The sequence below is a fragment of the Grus americana genome, chromosome 7 (genome assembly GCF_028858705.1).
Source record: "Grus americana isolate bGruAme1 chromosome 7, bGruAme1.mat, whole genome shotgun sequence".
Lineage (NCBI taxonomy): Eukaryota > Metazoa > Chordata > Aves > Gruiformes > Gruidae > Grus > Grus americana.
In genome coordinates, this window is record NC_072858.1 from 39,184,844 (window position 1) to 39,200,857 (window position 16,014).

The following is a 16,014-nucleotide window of genomic DNA, read 5'->3' on the forward strand; positions in this document are numbered from 1 at the left end:
CCTCAGTGGAGTCTAAATGAGTCCATGGGATGTGACTTAGATCCAACCACCACACGCCCCACTCTGACATCCACACAATTGTCATTAATGGCCACTGCTGAAACATGTAAAGAGTCTGGAAAGCAGGTATCTGCCTCTCCCAGCATGTGCCCCCAGATGACACCACCCACATGCCTATCTTGTTCTTCCAAAGGTAATCTGGTATTCCTCAGGCTCCAGCCCACAAGGGCTGACTTCACCGTGCATCTCAAGTTAGCGCAACATTTCAAGCACAGAGCTCCGATCGGCCACAGGGAAAGATAAAATCACTGGGGTGTGCAAAAGGCAGGCATCAGAGTCACATCAGCTACCAGGAGTCAGGGGACCAGGGTCACCCTGCTGATTCCACTCTCAGTCCACTGCTGAAATCCCACTCCTAAAGTATTCACGGGGCTTTGTGAGCCCAAGAAGGTGTCTACCCGCAGCTTTACAGTTACGAGGCAAGGAGCTTCCTCTCTCCCCTCCGCAGGGCTCCCCGATGCCTGAAGGGCTGAGGCACTCGGGAAACGGCAGCAGATAAGGCGCCCAGCATCACTCCACTTCCCCCAAATGAGCTCGGAAATGAGATGTAACAGCAGCCTCTCTCCCGCGCCAAGTATTACAGGAGCAGAATACTAACTGGTTCATTTATTTCACTGATTACCATATGCAGATATTAAAGTCCAAACATTGCATTTCTTCCACCAGCCCTTTCAAATTAACCCTACGTATTAAAACAATACTTGAGGTCACCGTTTCTCCTCTGCCTGGCGGCAGGGACCGATGGGTAAGGAGGGAAGAAGATGGGTGTTCGTCCTCGCCAGAGGCTCTCCCGGCTCCGGCCGCGGAGTCCTGCCCCAGCCCCAGGAAGCTGGGGAGTTTCGGGGCTGGGGCAGCCCGACGAGCCGCGGCAACACAGGTCCAGCCCTCCCCCGCGGCAATTTCACCCGCACCTCCCTCTTCCACCGACTTACCCCCTTTCCGCCAGGCGCTGGGAAACTTTCCGCCGCGGCGCGGAGCGGGACGGGGCCGGAGCGGTTAAGGCCGCGGCCGGGCAAGGGGGCCACCACCGCCCTCTCGCAGGGAGGCCCGCGGGGGCGGCTTGTGCCGTCGCCGGGTCCGTGCAGGGAGCGGGGGCAGCGCCGCCGCCGCTCCGCCTGCCGCTGACCAACGCCGGCTGCGGCTGCCTGCGCGGCGGCGGCGCTGCGGTGGGGCCGCGCAGGGGCGGGAGGAAAACTTTGAGGCTCGCAGGGAGAGCGGGGAAGCGGCGCCGCCGCTGCCCCCCCTCGGCGAAGGGGACCGGGGAGCGCCGCAGGCTCACCCAGGCAGCTCCCAGCTGGAGGAGTGCGGTGAAAGCGCTACACCGCGGCTGAGGGGCTGCTCATGCCCGCCTCCCCGCTCCGCGCTTTATGAATCGGCAAAAAAAAAAAAAAAAAAAGGAAGGGAGGAAGGAGAGCTGGGGGCGAAAAGGATAAAAAAAACCCCAAAGCGCGCAAGCATTTGTGAAGGCTCCGGGCATCCCTGCCTCGGCAGCCAGCCCTCCAACCTCCTCCTCCGGGATGGAGCAACCAACTCCCTCGCAACCCCGCCGTCCCCGCTCCCCCAGCCACAGCGAGCACATCCAGGGAGGGAAGCGCACGGCAGACAACAGGGCCACCGCGCTGCCTCGCCCGCGGCGGGAGGGCTCGGCACGGCGACGGGCTCTGGGGCTCGCTCCCTCCCGCCACACCCGCTAAGCAGCAGCTGCGCCCGCCTGCGCTTAGCTCCCTTTCCGCGCACTCCGCCTCGGCCGTGAGGGGAGATGCTCCCTCGCACCAGGAAGAAAACCTCCGCCAAAATCACTCTCGGCACTTACTGATCCCAACTCCGGACCGACGCACATCGACTGCCAAATCTGTGTATTTGCTGGTGGTGCTTTATCTCCGAATGCCACCTGTAGGCCTTTTTCCTGGGAGGATGAATGTCTCAGCAGCTACCACCAATCTGAATTCAACGTGAAAAGTTTCAGGTGGTGAATCAACACCGTGGGGACCTGTTGGCTGTCCAGTTTGCTCTTGGCATTCCAGGGTTAGCCCTGCTGCAGGCTCGCACTCGTCCCCTGAAAAGGTCCCACACAAAGCTGTAGCGAATTGCCCCTGCTGCAGGAACACAAGAGATTTTGCAATGGCAAACCTCTAGGTGTTACCTTAAAGAAGCATATACCTTAATTTCTTAGCAAACAAACTCCAAATTGATTCAGCTATTTAGCACCAATGCAAGGGAAAGACCACTCACGAATGACGAGCAGCTAAAATACTGCTGGTTTCAAATACAGACGTTCACTTTTTCACACTGCCCCCTCTACTCATCTCTCAGATGGGACAGGACAGACGCCCCTGGAAGAATGCTTTCCTCAGCAGTGTTACCCAAGTGAACACAAGACCCGAGTCTGCCTCTAATCACACCAAGCTCCCCTCCCCTCTTGCCTTCAAATCCCTTTATTTGGTTCACCTGTGCTCCTCCCTCATTAAACTGCTGCAGGCAACTCCATCAGCTAAACCACCAACAGCTTTCCATAAAACCTTTTAAAAAGGAAAATAATAACTCCTGACCTTTCAAGTGAAGATAACCATGTAAATCTTTACTGTCTCAATATCATTTCAGGTCTAAACATTAAAGTAGATTTATGAACCACAAATTTTCTGCACAGAAGCTGAGTAAAATCTTAGTTTCCCAAAATTTTTCAGGTGAGCCTGCTAATTCGTTTGGAATCCTAATAACTAAACCCAGCCTTCAGAAGGATTCAGACTAAATTTCTAGAGTACTCAGTAGCTTAAACACGCTGGATATTAGAAAAGGAGCCAAGAGTTTAATGTGAGGTCTCCCCTGGCAAACGGGATGCCGCCAACTATTACTGTATTAAAACGCTTCTCCCCTGAACAGCGCCATTTAAGCAGTATTCACCCCAGCAGCACTCGCTGCCCCCAAACTGGTGCCGGGAGCTACTGGGGTAAATGACTTTACTCCTTCCCGCGCAGGGCTCCGGCTCCCCAAGCCGGGCGGCCTCGATATGAAGGTCCACTGACCCACCACGGGGCTCCCCTATCCCACCCCCCCATGCCCCTCACCTCCGCCTCGGTGCCCTCCGACACAGCCCGGGGCGGGGCAGCGCTTCCCCACAGCCGCCTCCTGCTCCAGCCCCGCGGGCAAACGCGCCGCCGCTCAACGCCACGGCGCTACCGAGCTGCAGCCGCTCCCGCGGGGCGGCGCCGCCACCCGGCGGACCCCGGCCGGCCTTCCCCGCCGCTCAGCGCTGGGGCCTCGGAAAGCCGGGCGGGTGGGAGCCGAGCCGAGCGCTGCCGAGGCGAGGCGGCAGGGCTGTCAAACGCGGGCGGATTGTGCCCCCCTCTCGGCTCGGAGGGCCGGTGAATTGCAGCCGCAGACAGCGGGCTGCTGCGACCACCTTCCCTCCTGCCTGCCCGCCCGGTGCGGCGAGTCCCACAGGCAAAACGCCCTCTGCCTCAGCACTCCCGGCCGTGGCTTTAAATACCCGCCGTGGCGGACTTTTAAGCAAGAAACACGCTTCGTGGACGTTGCCTATGCTTCCTAACCTGAGGCTCATCGGCATACAGGAGCGCACAAAGACTATACACTTACTTTACTTTGCCTTGTTGGGGGGAAAAAAACAACCTGCAAACTTAATTGAAATAGAAATAGCAGTGAGATGCCGCAGGTATGAACTCTACGAGTGGGATTAGTTTGGGGATGCTAGCATGGGCTGCAAAGTTAATTAGGGGGATGATTTTCATGAAGTAAAAATGAATATTAATTATAGCAGCTGAAGGGGAAAGATAGCGTCAGCTCATTACCAGAAGTGTTGTTTAGGCTTCTGCCAATTGTATTTGCACATTTGTTTTTACAAACGAGATATTTGTAAAGGTCCTCATGCACTTCAATAAAGGCCCATCAGCTCTCTTGGGGTAGCGTTTATTTGCTTTAAATATGAGCATTTCCTTAATACATAAGCTTTGCAGGCTTAAATGTGAGATTTTTGGTGAACTATCTCAAGAAAAATCTCAAACAGGCTGGACTGGCAGCCTGCAGAATTGGGGGCTCAGCCATTATTAATTTTTTTCTTCAAGATTTACAACCTAAACCACCCACACTGAAATTTTGTCCCTGTCTTTAGGTGAATATTAGCTTAAGCCCATGATGAACACAGCAGGCCAGGCCGGAATCCTCCACTCAGTATGGGATGCAAAGAATGATTATTTAACAATAAAATCTTAAGAGGACTGAGGTTGGCCAGAGACTCCAGCAACCCCAATGCTGGTTCTATTCCCACCACACTTGCTCACATGAAAACATGAGTAGGGCATTGCTCAGAAAACACATTCTGTCCAGTTGGCTTTTTTTCAGGGCTGGCTTAAAAAGTCAGTCTTCCATGCCACCATGGGGAAATGACTCAGGTTAAAAATACCCGCTTTTTTTTCCTAGATCGAGTTTAGCATGGATCAATTTCCTGATGTCATTTCTTGCAGCAGCCCTACGGAGAAACCATTGCAATGGTGCAGCTGCAGAGAGCAAGAGCAAGTGACATAGGTGGGAATACGTGATGACAGCTATTTAAAGTGGCTCTGCTACAAAAGAAAAGTTCCCCAAGCTCCCAAGCCACAAGTTTCTGCTCTTTTCCTTGCAGCAACTTTGCTTGACCCTGTGGCATGCCACTTCAACTCATTAAATCAGCAGAAAACTAACTTGGCAGAGAAAAGCAGAGTTTCCTTCATCTTTAACAAGCCAAGTAGGATCACTGAGGAGTCAGATAAGCAGCAAAACCATTGTTGAGCAGGTCAGAAATGAGCAGACCATGCAGGTAGTGCAGGACCATCCCCTTCAGCTGCCAGGAGTAGTTAAATTTGCTCAGCCACCCCATGATCCCTTGTTCTCAATTTCACCTGTGTAAATCCAGATTAAATCTCCCAGCTGCAGCTGAGTCCGGAATTTCATCCCACCCCTTCTCTGAAGTCAAAAGCAAAACTCCTAGTGATTGAGATGGAGCCTTCTTATGTTCCTCTCCCCTACAAAAGTGATAAGACCGTGAATTTAACCCCTGTTATGTTCTGGTGCTTTACAGGAATCCTGTAAATATTTACATGGCAATGTGCACTATGGAAATAAGCTCACAGTTCATGCCTCAGCACCATTTGTAAGCACACAGGTGAATGAAAACCTGTGTAATGACTTTTATTCTCTCCCCCCCCCGTGCCATATTTCCCTTCTCTCAGGCTTCTTAAACATCCAAATTCTTCAAATTAACTACTGGAGGAAGAAAAGAAAGCATAGGGAGGTTAAGTTCAGTACAAGGAAAATGTATAGCAACATTCAAGCCGGCTGTTGCACTAGCCAGGTATTGCTTGCCACCATTATTAGATGAGTCACAGAGATTTTAGCAGAGAATCTTGTTTGCTTACACAGAAGATCTACAAATTTGAGAACTCAGGAGCTTTTGTACTAATGCAGAATTCAGAAGTATTTGTCACAGTACACAATCTTCTTTGAAAAGTAATGCTTTTAATTAGAGAAAGATTTAATTTCTACTTCAAAATTTGGTGGATGATTTTAATAAGAGAGTAGGAATTACAAGCTAAAGTGTCAAGACCCCATTAATTAAATATTTGCATGTGCCCACATATAAACGACTCTGCTATTTATTTAATCTTAAAATTCAGAGTGAAAGAGCAGATTCGCCACTGTTTGTTTAGATATGGCTACATTCACTAAGCTCATGCCTTAATCCTCTGCTTAATCTGTTTTGCTACTCAAAATAACTGCAAACAGGGCAATACCTACTATTACATCCCTACATTCTCTTCTCTTCTAAAGAACAGTTAATCATAGGAAGAATGTGCAGAGACACTTGCAACATTCTGATTTTTTTTTTTTTCAATGGCCAGCTGTACTGAGAATTTGTTCAAGGATCAATGTGCATTTTATATAAATACAATTAAAGTTGTGAATAGAATTCCCCAAAGCCCCAAATTAAGTTCTCCTAATCCATCATCTCCTCATGCTATTGAAATGAATAGAAATTTTGATATTGATTTCAGTGCAAGCAGGTCCAGCTCCTTCATGTGCTAGTCCATTTCAGGCCATTTTCTTGTCTGACATTTCCAGGTATAAATCCAGAATAAGTCCACTGATACAATTCAATTGTCCACTAGAAAGATGCATTATCTTCTATGACTCCAACCCTCACCCTTAATTGTGCATTCCTGTCTATTTGTTTTTAAAACCATCTGCGTCCCATCCTGCCTTCCTGAAGTTAATTTAAGCCATTTGAAAATACTCACAGATGTAACATGAGGAGTGGTTGAAGCAGCCTCTACTAGTTAAGTCTGACAGCTTCACAAAGAGCTGGACAAAGGGCAATGACTGTACCTGGTCGCTAATAAACATTCTCCACCTTAACCCTTGAATTAAGAATGACATCTATTCAGGAAAAAGAGATATTATCCAGCTCCCATTCAAGTTTAAGAATACATTTTCAAATCCATTTCTAAATAAAAGCATTAAGCAGCATGTTCACGATGACTGGGAGCCATCAAATCTGCTGAGTTAGAAGAGGTCTTGTTAAAAAAATTAGTAACACCTCGTAATTGGAAGTTTGTAAAGGCAATCCAAGTATTTGCTATTCTGAACTCTTCTATCATCATCAGAAAGCTACCTTTACATTTTTTAATATGTACACATATATATTCAACTAGGAGTCTCTGTGCCTGTGTGTGTATGCACATATATGTGTGTGACGCGTATACTGTGTACAGTATACATCTACATGAATACTGTATCCTCAATACCATCCAAAATCTGCTATGCATAGAAAAGGTATTCATTTCACCTGTGTTATTTGGGGAATTTTTCACTGGGAGTGTCCCTCAGGCATGAATTAATTTACATTTATTGCAAGATGTACTATGTCCATGACAGAGACACTAAGACAAAAAACCCAAACAACTCATGCCAGAGGCCATGCTGTAAATCATTTGCAGATGAAAGGTTGGCACCTAGAACCTAATCTCCTCCCCACGTCCAGATACCCAATCCACTCTGCCTTAATTCCAGAAATGCTGAGTGACCATGCCTCCCATTGATTTCATTTGCAGCTGTGAATGCTCAGCACTTCTGCACATTAGGCCTGAGGGGTCTAGGAGATGAGATAAACACAGAGAGTAGCCACAAAAGGTATTTTGGTTGAAGTGGCTTGCTCAGCAATACGCACAAAGACTGCAGCATAAACAGGGATAAAAGAGAATTCTTCTCATTCCTTCATCATAGGATGATGCTTTCTCTTTCAACAATCCCCTTCATTGTTCTCTTCTCCATGCACCTTCAGATTTCTACACAAGAACCGAGAATCTTCCTGACACACACATATATATACTTACATCTAGATACTAGTATGTGAGGGAGCTGGCAAGAGAGTTAAGTGCCTTAATTACAGATTACATCATAATGAATATGCACACAGAAGCTGCATTAAAAGGTTATACCGATGACTGTCATTCTGGCTTTTCATAACTTTTGAGTGCCTGACTCTACATCTGAAGCAGTTTTTAGCACAAGAAAACCAACATAAAGAAGAGAGGACTGCTGTTTTTCCTGTCTTTTCTTCAAGTGAGAACAAGGGGAAAGCGAAATCACAGCAGTTCCCAGTTATCTATCACCAGCTGTGTACAAACCCCACACAACAAGAGTAACTACATCACCTGCCAAAGAGAAGAGATTTTTGTCCTGACTGGGAAATGGGGTATTGAGGTTATTCACTGGTTTAATCATTGGAATAGTTAAGAATATTTCATCAAAAGTCCAGTCTACCCAAGACTCTTACTTTCTGTTCCCTGCAGAGACTGTCTCCCTGCCAGAGCGAGATGCCGTTATTCCTGGCAGCACAGTGCGCCAGGTTAGACTGTTTATGTTTTGACAAACTGCCAGCATTTTGCTAAGAAATCAAGTGCTAAAAAGAGAAATTACCAAGTTTAGATCTCAGCCAGAACTGAACAGAATTTCATAAAGTAATAAATGCTTTTCTCTGTTTCTGGAGATTTTCTTCCCTGCCAACTTCCAAAGGATCATGGAAAACAACATAGGTGCTTCAGCCTCTAAAAAAACATTGTCAGAGTCTCTTACAAGGGTAAATTCTGATCATCTGAAATAAATATGCTGTGCTCAGAAAGCATCGTAGTTTGAACCAGAAAATAAGACTGGATAATAGCAAATATAAAGCCTTTTGTACAAGGAAGAAAGTATTTATGATTCTTAACAAGTACAGCACATAGTCCCCCTTTTCCAAAACGTGATACTGCACAGAGGGAAGGTTTGGAAAGCTCATCGCACATGGGATGCACTTCACCCAGAGCTTCTGATCCCTCTCCCAGGAAAAGGGCTGATTTGCATCAGCGACCATTACTTCCCTACTCTTCTGCAGTGCCTAGGGACAGCTGTCAAAATCAGGCGTACTTTTTTGAAAGTTAACACTAATAAGGTTTCTGTTCTTACGCATAGAAAATACTGGAGTGAAGAGTTGAGTATCTCGGACTGGTACTAAAACTAACAACAACTAAGGATAATTAGCAGCTTCTAGAACACACTCAGCAGGTTTTTTAGGGCTTAGTTGTTAACACATTTATCAAGAGTGATCACACCTTACCAGTAACTAAATTACAAAGTTAAAACACAAATGCAGGATGCGTACAGTAACAACAATTAAAATGCCTATATACTCTTCAAAGTCAATAGAAGTTTAGTGCTTACATCATTTTACTATTAGATGGGAACTTTTCTTTATCTGATGTTCATAAACACATTTGTATAGCTTTTTAAGTTACTTGCAAATAAAATATAAAAACTTTGAAAAACATTATCCCTTGTTTATTTAATATTTTGAAATTTGTATTCAGTATTTTAAAACAATGTCTAGAAACACTCACCATCACCTACTGAAGTAGTAATTTCCACCATTATCCAATGGTCTACTCAGTTCTGCCAAACCTTCTGGAAAGGCCAGAGACACACAGGTAACTTTCACCCTCCAGATCCAATGACAGAAGGGTAAGCGCATTCCTATCCATCACACTGGTCATTTAGAGAACTGTGTTTCAGTTTGCATTTGAATATGTTGACCTTCACCTGCCTTCCAGGTTGTTCTAACATTTCAGAGTGGTTTTAAAATATTTCAGGATTATTTACAGGAAATGTAAATTTTTCTCTTCTTTTTCAGAAGCCCTTTTTATACATCCGTTTGGTGTTTGACCTTTGCAGCTCCCTGCATACGGTATATCTAGACTTGCTGTCATTTAATGTTCCCCACATTATTTCTAACAAAATAGGCTGAATGTTATTTTTTCCTATCTTCCACACCAGCCTTGACAGGCTGCTAGGGCATGCCTGGGATAGTCCATGCCTTCAGTGCCTGGGAAAAACATGTTTAGCTTCGACTGTCTGAGGCATATGGACTAAGCCCTTAAGTTAAGCAGATGGGAAATGAGCAGTCCTAGGAGGAAACACAAGCACAGCCACAACTGAGATCTCAACATAAGCATTTTGGTATTTCTGTTGATTTCTCTGTTAGCAAACCCAAAGGTAGGCAGATTCAGGTTGGGGAAGAAAGCTGCATGCATGTCTCCCCCACCTCTAAATGCAGCGAAACTTCTCTGAGTTGTGACACGTAAACAATAATTGATGCAAATTTATAAAGTATTTTTTTTACTTACCTAAGGAATTTACTCCCGCATAACCCAAATATCATTCCTTCTTGTAATCTGAAGAGTATGTCCTGACCTGTACAAATGGGAAAGAAAGAGTCAGGCCTATTATAATCTACTCCAAAATACTCAGAAATCTTGGTATAAGGTCCAGCACAGTATTTGGGGGTGATCAGCTATCACCAGAATGCCACTATCTTCAATTCAAGAAAGCAGGAGATGTAAAACCTTTACTGTAATACAGAAGATTGAAAAGGCAACTGTACTGGGTTTATGTGGAAAAGTTTGGATAGTAGGGGGGATGCAGTGGTGGCTTCTGTGAGAAGATGCCAGAAGCTGCCCCCATGTCAGAAGTATGTTTATAATCATGGGAACCATTTAGCAGCAGCAGTATGGCATGACTGCTTTTCATGCAGAATTTCTTGTATCATGATTGGTCTTTCCCCACACAGGCCTAAGTAAAAGCCCTTGAGACACCTGGAAGAGATGGATGCCCTGTCACCCCTGTCCTGTATACACCGCCTCTCATTTCCAGATTCTGTGGAGGAGGAGTTCTTTCTGAACAGAAAGAATGTCCTTTCTGGGAGTACTCACTTGGATCCCAGGAGGGGATCTTTGGCCTGCCAATACCTGTAGCAAAGCATTAGCAGCATCACCACTTTTAAGTGAGGCAGCAGACTGAAGCCATCCCACTAGGGGCCCAGAGAAACGTATGTTATTCTCTGCTGAAGACTGTAATCTGTCTCCAAGGCCACTGGACACAGTTATACAGGTTGGGGACTCAGAGGTACTAGGACAAGAGCACTCTTTTCCTGTGTTGTCAACTGTAAGAATGGGCATCTCTTAACCACAGTAACCAAAAGACACAGCTAGGTATGGCTGTCCTTTTGAACATTTTGTAATGCATTTGTCAACATTGCACATTGTTTACTCACCTTTTTGTTTATGGCTTTTTTAAAATTCCTTACTCTGGCCCAAGTCAGGCCAGAACTTTCACGAATTTTTGTGCTTCAGTACAGGTCTGTATTTTGAGATTAATAAATACATCAAACAAGAGAACACCTGCTCTTATTTTTTCCCGACTGAAACCTACCCAAAATGTACCTTCTTACTTTTCATCTCCTACACAGTTTCCAGCCCAAAAAAGGACTTTGTGCCTTGCACTGTGATTAGATAGTATCTCTAACAGCCTTCTGGAGGCCGTACGAAGGGCCCCTTAAATACTTCATTTAATTACATCAGGTGTTGCTTCTACATCCCCTACTTCACTTATGTGGCTGGAGGGAGGGGTGGCACAGTTATGCCTTTGTTGAATCTATCCTGGCTAGACCTTTTATAGGACTAGTAGCTATTGTGAGTTAACATTTTGTCCTGCTTGCCAGGGCCAGGTGTAAATCTTAGAGGTTTTTAATTCCCCAAATAACTTTTACAACTTTTTTTTTTTTTTTTTTTTTTTAAAATGCATGCAGTTGCTGGTTTTAATGGACACCTTCCCCCCAAAAAACTGTGGGTTTTTTGTTGTTTTTTTTTTTTTAATTAGCTCATCTATTTCATAATTCAGCTCCTGGAACGGAGCAAATTACTGCATTTGCAAATCAGTATCTTTTTTCTAGTATCTCCTTATTTTGCACCTCAATTTCTGGAAAACAGCCAGTCTAGAGTAGGACCTGCCTACTCTTACCAGTAGCACAGAGTGATGATCCAAACCACTTAGCTGCTCAACAATGTCATCAAGTGTTTGTTTCTACTACACTTCACATTGTTTTTCATTGTGGTCTTGTAAGTATTTGCATCTCAAATTCCACTTTTAGTCTTCAATTATTTTCTTTCTGTTTGCTTTAAATCAGACACAATACTACCAATGCTGATTAACTTGGGAAGATAGTTTTACACATCTTGCAAACTGTATTTCTTTTTGTATACCCTGGTGTGATTTTTTTGTGGAAGAGCACGATATTGTTGATTCCTGTTCAACTTGTGATCGATTGCTTCCCTCAACTCCTTTTCTACAGACCTGTTATTTGGCCAGCTATCTCCCAACATCTTTGTGTGCAGTTAGTTATTCCTACTTGAGTGTTACATCATGCCCTGTTTAATTTCATCCTATTTTTTCATTAAACCACTCAATTTATACAGTAATTTCTTATTCTCACCATGTCTTACAACCTACTTGCAGTTCCTTCTAGCAAATAAATATAGTAAGTGTTCTGTTTATGCCATCATCCAGGTCTGTAATGAAAACACTGAACAGAACTGGCTCCTTGCACAAAGCTCTGCAGATCTCATGCACAGCACCCTTCTCTCTTGATACTCCTCTCAGGTATGGCTATCTAACCAGGTCTGTATCTATTCTTCGGTAGTTTCATTTAGAGTATACTTCCCCATAAGACAGAAAAGAATACCTACTGTGTTTGCCCTAGCCATGAGAATCGTTTCCCAGTTTCAGGAGGAAATGAGATCAGCTAAATCTGATTTTTTTTTTTTTTCCCTCAAGACAAATCCCTTCTGGATGTTGTAATTCTAGGAGATTACAAGGATGGATGGCTTGCTCCAGCATTTTCCCAGGAATTGAAATAAAGCCTGATAATCTTGAAAAAAAAAAAAAAAAAACTGAGGCAGACACTTTGTAAGAGAAAAGACAGAACCATGAACAGACAGACTAGACATGTTTTGTAGCCCTACTCCCTCATTCCTAACAAGACACACACAGACAACTGTGCTACAGGGGCTTTACAGTTATGCTAGAGACGAGGCACTTGCAGCTTTGGTAATAACCTTCCCCTGGTTTAAGCAAATGCAATCTCATTGCTGCACTGCTTTATGGAAAACCACAGGCAGTCTCAATACAGAGACTCATTAGACAAGACCATTCTGGCACACGTGGGAAGTCGTTAGGGTAGACACTCTACCATTTCCTCCCAGAATCAAAATACCTGAAAGGTTCAAAAGCACACCCTCTGGGTGGATAAAGCTGCTCTTCTGTGCTGTTGATGGAAGCTAGAAAAAGGTGCACTAAAAATAAATCGTAACTATGGTACCATTGCACCAAATCATGTCCAAGGCTTCCCAAAAGATAGAATAGAATCTCAGTTTCTTGGTATTTTGATGTATCAATATTAATCTATAAATGGAATCACATTGGTTTACAATATTTATATTTCTATGGTACAGTGCTGGACTCAAGCACAAAAGGGTTGACTCACTATTGCCCAGTTCCACACAAAGTCATCTATATTCAGTACCAAGTAAGTTATGAAATAGCTAATAAAATCATACTACAGTGTCATGATGGTAGCAACCTGCATTCCCTTATTACTTAGGGGCACTTCTGCACAAGGCGCAATGCCATGTGCTGGAGAAACCTGAAAGACTATCAGATTCTCTATTTGCCCTAAAAGGATTGTAACTTTGAAATCTCTGCTTCCTTCAAGCTGCCCAGCAAGCTGTGAGAAGAAATCCCAATGTCCTACAACTCCTTGTTGTGGAGCGCACAGCTGGCGCAGCCTAGCACAGAGACTGCACCACCAAACGAGGGAGAATAAAGCTGGGAATAAAGACAAGGTTTTACTCTACTGGAATGTTTTAGTCTAACAGAGGGGTGAAAGTTAGGTAAGTGACTTTCATGACAAGAAACACATGTTGCATAACTATAAAAGGTCTAACAGAGGACAAATCTTTTAGATGACGAATGGGCATCCCATTAAAGTTGAAACAGTTTCCAAAAATATTCCACTGAAGACCTTGTCAAAGCCAATTATTCACTAGCAGTAAATGTCACACAATAGTTTTCACCTAGCAGTTTAGGACAGCAAGTGGAGACTCCCTCAGCCACGAACAGAAGCAACTGAGGAGCTAGAATACAATTATGCAAAATGGAATTCTGCCAGGACCACAAAGCTAATAACCTTTACTCTGAGAAAAGTGTAATGTTTAATGGCCAAAAAGGTGAGTCTCGTTCCTCTGGTGACTTCTTCTTCACATTAGCCTGAGGGAGAAGAGCAATCTTTGGTATTTATCGTATCACGCTCAACCATGCTAGCTCTGGTCTACTCCAGCCATTCTTTAAAAGCACTCACTTACTGTCTTCCATAATTATTTCTCCACTATTAAATGCTGAACGCCCTTGATATAAACATTTGAAACACAACCCATGGCATTTTCCCTTTATAGATTGATGGCCAGATTAATACTAATCTTTTTTTACATCAGTATAAATCCATAATAGTCTCACTGAAGATACCTTTGATTTATATGGGCACAACAGAGATAAGAGCCCAAACCAAAAATCTAAACAGGTCATTTATTTTTCTTAATCAGGACAAACAGAGATGGGATTTTAGGTGGATTAAACAATTTAAACAATTAATTCATTTTTGAAACTACTTTTCACAGCCTTTAAGAATCTTTTATCACTACCATTGACAACCAACTACATCCCTGAAGAATCCTTATTCAAGAATCTTCTTAAACTAACTGTGACATTGTCCCTAATGCCTACTAGGCTGGCACGTGTATTTGTGTCACTTGTGTATTTGCAACACAAGAAGATAGATTTTCAGTGTTGTGAGATTGACCTTTGAAGACTTACATTACGTATTGATGAGTTACAAAGCTGGATGTCAAGAACTGGCTAAATCTTGACTAACTGAAGTATCCAGTGTCTCACCAATGCAGTAAAGTATTTGGACAAGCTCAATTCAAATGATCAGCTCATCCTGTCTCAGGTAAGTTTAGACTGGCAGAAATTGTTAGGGAATGGCTGTTTGCATGCAGTATTACTGTCTGAGTATAAAATACTTGGTTTTGTCTAGGACTGAATAGAGACAAGATAACAGCACATGCAAATGTAAGCAAAACTTAAATAGAAATTTGAGGATATGACAAAAACATTACTGTTAACTGCATTTCTTTTACAGACAAATTAGATGGAAAATCACCCACTGTTTAGCACAAATAGAAGAGCATTTACAGACACCATGGGGCAAGCTTTCTTTGCCTTATAGTGCCTGAGAGCCTTCTAAAAATTCAATGCAAGTTGTCCCCTCTCTCACCGACAATGCTGACTCTTATCTTCATGTGAAGTACCACACATTTCCCAAACCCTGGTAACAGCACGCAAATACAGAGGAGAGCATGGAGGTGTAGGCACTATGACAGCTCTATTTCTTCACTGAACATTCGTTCTCCTTCACTGTCCTTGGGATTTCAATGCCTCAAACCTCACTATTATAGTCAGCATTATCAGCTCACCCAAGAAAACAGAAAAGCAGTTATGTAGTCTCTGAACACTTAATTTGTATCACCAGTAGAGCATCCACTCCTATCTCTGCCTCTTCACTCACCTTTTCTGGAAAATAAATCTTGCAGTAGTTCTAAACTCTACTTAAAAATTAAAACAAGATGATGGTTCCGAGAAGGTGAAAGGAGAGTTTTCACAATTAATCGTAAGGGTTGAGTTCAAGGTGTTCGGTATTACAGACTTGGAGTTCTGCTATTGCACGAACTGCCTAAGTCTCAATGGGACTAAGAAGTTTGGTGTTGTATGAGAATCCAGTTGGTCTATTCAAACTAGGGTGTCCCCATATTTAAACTTCCTGGAAGGTCTGTTCTGAACCTATGCCAACAGGTTCAACGCTAACAAGACCAAGTTTGCTTACATACATCACCTGAAGGAACTTTCATCTAAATATATACGTGTTAAGTGCTGGTGGTGATGGTAAGCTCTTTTTTATGAGAGGTGCCTATGGGAGAATATAACTCTCTGCCCAACTTATTGTGAAAGGGTCCAAAATGACATCTTCCACTTCCCCTAAACAGAGGCTACACAACTGTCCTAGGGCAGACAATATCTTCCAGCTCTTTAAGTCATACCACTTTCCATTATGTTAGCAAAAAACAAACAAACAAAATCAGAAAAAAAGAAAAGGGGAATTTAAGATTGACTGATCCACAGAGAACGACAACAACATGTAAGAAGTACACTGCTTGCTAAACTGGTGAAGAGCCCTGCACTGAAGTCCCTAACCAAGGAACAGTTATGACAATTCCTGTTCAATGTAAAGTGCTAAAAGTATGTCCATAGAACAGCAATCTAGAAAGCCTAACTCACAGTTCTCTCTTCCTATAGCTGTTTCCTTATCGTTCACAAGTGTGTCCTCCAAGGGCTTTCATTCGCTGGTGTGTTTGAAATGAAATAACCTCCAAGAATTCCAGCCTTGGTAAGCCATTATACAACTAATTCAACTCAGCAAGATGG

At 43.8% G+C, this 16,014-nt stretch overlaps 1 protein-coding gene across 4 annotated transcripts in view; it reads right to left on the reverse strand.

The window, feature by feature from the left end:
- The window catches only part of PCDH15 (protocadherin related 15), a 1,027,345-nt gene that overhangs the window by 792,560 nt on the left and 218,771 nt on the right, over positions 1–16,014 (reverse strand). For 2 of the 4 annotated variants that reach the window (XM_054831779.1, XM_054831776.1), the window contains one exon: positions 9,768–9,834. The gene's annotated coding sequence lies outside the window, so the exon portion shown is untranslated. Of the gene's footprint in view, positions 1–992; positions 1,153–1,873; positions 1,987–9,767; positions 9,835–16,014 lie in introns of those variants that run through there. The other 2 variants (XM_054831775.1, XM_054831774.1) reach the window with 2 other exon arrangements.